Below are 2,688 nucleotides of genomic sequence, written 5' to 3'. Positions count from 1 at the left end.
GTTATCCTATATAAATTTTGTATCTGCATGAAATAGACTGAAAACATTAATACATTCATTATGTGACTACTTTATTGTAAATCAAAGGAAAATCTCATCATCTAAGCTTTTTCATCAGCTGTACCATTCAATTCCAAGCCATACAACAACTAAACTGTATAAGATAGTCATACAATAATAACTGGTTGATTAGTCAAATAATTAAGAAAAAACCTGTTTCCATAAGCCTCCATTAGACAATATGAGAAGAAAAGGAGAATCTTCTATAATTTGAAGAGGGAAACATTGAGGTACCTCATGTCATTAAAAATCATCTAAGATGTTGCAGGTTGCTGGGCTGACAGTGTCCCCTTTGAGAACCCTTAGGTATATGCTCCAGGGAGAAGGGGCATGGATCCAAAATACACTCTTGTCTGCTACCTCCAACTGGAATTTTCCTTTTTTGTATTCAGTACAATCCCCCACCGCCACCCAAGGGGAAGTAGAGACTTGTGATTTTCCTGAGGATAAGATTCTTCTGAAGCCATGTCTAGGATTCCCTTCAAATCCTGCTTCAATTTTAACTACAGGGAGATGTTCAACTTGGTTCTAGAGAAAGATGCTTCCTTTTCCTTTTACTGAAAACTTCCCAAGACCTCACCTAGCAAGTCCCTTGTTGATTCTGGAAACCTCATTGCTTTGACATAAGCAACCCCAAAACATTGCCTTGACTTGTCAAATATTATCATTGTGTAGATATCTGTCATCTACCTTATTACATTGCCAAGCCTCAGAGAAACTGGTAACTTAGATTCCTTAGGACCTCAGGAAATAAAGTTGGTTGGAATGGGTTATCATCAGCATATTAAGAAATATATCTTTGCTGTGTAAGCACTCCCAGGGCTCTAAGTTCCTTTTACCAAAAGATATATGAAACTGGTAGCTCTGCTTCAGACAAAGAAATTCAGAACAGCTTTCTGAGACACACAATATGGCCAACACAGATTCTTAAGGCTTCAAGAAAAATCAGGAACACCCTCTTGTCTCCTCTTTTCTCTACTAGACAACAGAAACTCTTTGAAAGTTGAAATGAATGCTCTGGGCAACCCCATTACCAGAATTTCACTACATGAAGATGAGCAGGAAGACTATGGAAGGGAGACTTCACTTGAGTTAATGAAGTTTTCCTGGATGAGCAAGAAACCAAGGAATCAGGCCTAAAGAAGACAGTTTCACTTTGTGGTGTTAATTTCATTCAGATCTTGGGGGCTAATTCTGTGCAGAGGCAGCTAATAGATAATTTCACCAAGGTCGACATGCCAACAACAGTGACAAGAAGACATCAAGATCTAAAGCGCATCAACCTGTTCATGGTGGCTTCTCTGCTATGGGAGCAGTTGCAAGACTTGATGGAGAAATGTTATATTATTAATTGCTGCTATCCATATGAGATCAAGGAGATACTATCCATGGAGCTCTGAACTTGCACAGTCAGGAGAAGCTACCTAATTTCTTCTTGATGAAGTCTTTTCTTCCTTCCAGCATGCATAAAAGAATAATTATCATGTTTCACTGTGAATTATACTCCTAAAGAGGACCCCAGAATGTGCTACTATCTAAGAAAAGATAGAGCTCTGAACAAGTACCTTGCACTAGACTACTCTAAGTGTTTCATCATCAAGGAAGGCTACTGAGACTTCTTCCTGGAATATGTAGAACTGTATAAACTATGGAATTATTGCCCAATGCATCACCAAGACCATGCAGCTGAGCTTTTGAGGTGTCATAACTGGTACAAAGCACAGACTGAAGAGTGACAGCTTTGGGAAGAGTTTGCTTGTCTCAGGAAGAATGAAAATTCAAGCTTTGGAAGGAGCTGCCATCCTGGCAGTCACTGGCTCATACTATGGACTCCCAAATATGAAACAGTGACTTCTGTGGAAAATCGAACCAATGGTTTGCCAAAAATACGAAAGGATATTCAAAAGGTGAAAACATTTAATTGCAAAAGCCATTTCCACCTGTCTCCCAGTGAGAGTAGGAACCTTCTCTATGGGCTGTGTACTGATGGCTATCCATCCCTGCTTGAGCTATAAAGTTGACATTTATCAAGAAAACTTTTTCTTTCTTTCAACAACTGTATGTCTTCACCTTCTTCAGCCTACTTTCCTTCTCTGCTTAAATTTATTGCCAGGCTTGAGGTAGTAAATTCTTTCCTGTCTTTGAATTTTCTTCCATTCTCCTCTATTCTCATTTTCTTATGAGGTAACAAACACTTCAGGATGAGAAATGGGCTCAGATTATTTATGTTAGCTCCACATGAACTAAGAACAATCCTATTGTGTGTGATATCCCAGCACGAACTTTAAACCACCATGGTATGACCATCTTCATTTATTACCTGCTACATGAGCCTTTGAATAGCTCTGTGAGATCTATTTCATAACAACTATTACCCTTACAGCATACTCCATTCTCTTCTCTACCTGATACCTCATCTCAGAAAACATTGTGACTTGGGTTAGTAGTAATTCACAATCAGATATACCCCTACCTGGACACAAAAATCTTACTCTATACCCAGAGATAGATATTCATTCTAACTTCCCAAACAACTGTCTTTCCAATTCTTGTTATGACCCAGCTGAATGAGCTTCAAGACAAATTGAGTACCATTCTGGAGAGTAATTTGAAACTAAGCTCAAAGGG

At 38.8% G+C, this 2,688-nt stretch overlaps 1 pseudogene; it reads left to right on the top strand.

The window, feature by feature from the left end:
• The first annotated feature begins 525 nt into the window (after positions 1-525).
• On the top strand, positions 526-2,075 carry LOC140512304 (M-phase inducer phosphatase 3 pseudogene; annotated as a pseudogene).
• Positions 2,076-2,688: the final 613 nt, after the last annotated feature.

This window comes from Notamacropus eugenii, chromosome 6 (assembly GCF_028372415.1).
Source record: "Notamacropus eugenii isolate mMacEug1 chromosome 6, mMacEug1.pri_v2, whole genome shotgun sequence".
NCBI lineage: Eukaryota > Metazoa > Chordata > Mammalia > Diprotodontia > Macropodidae > Notamacropus > Notamacropus eugenii.
This window is presented reverse-complemented; position numbering and strand designations above follow the sequence as displayed.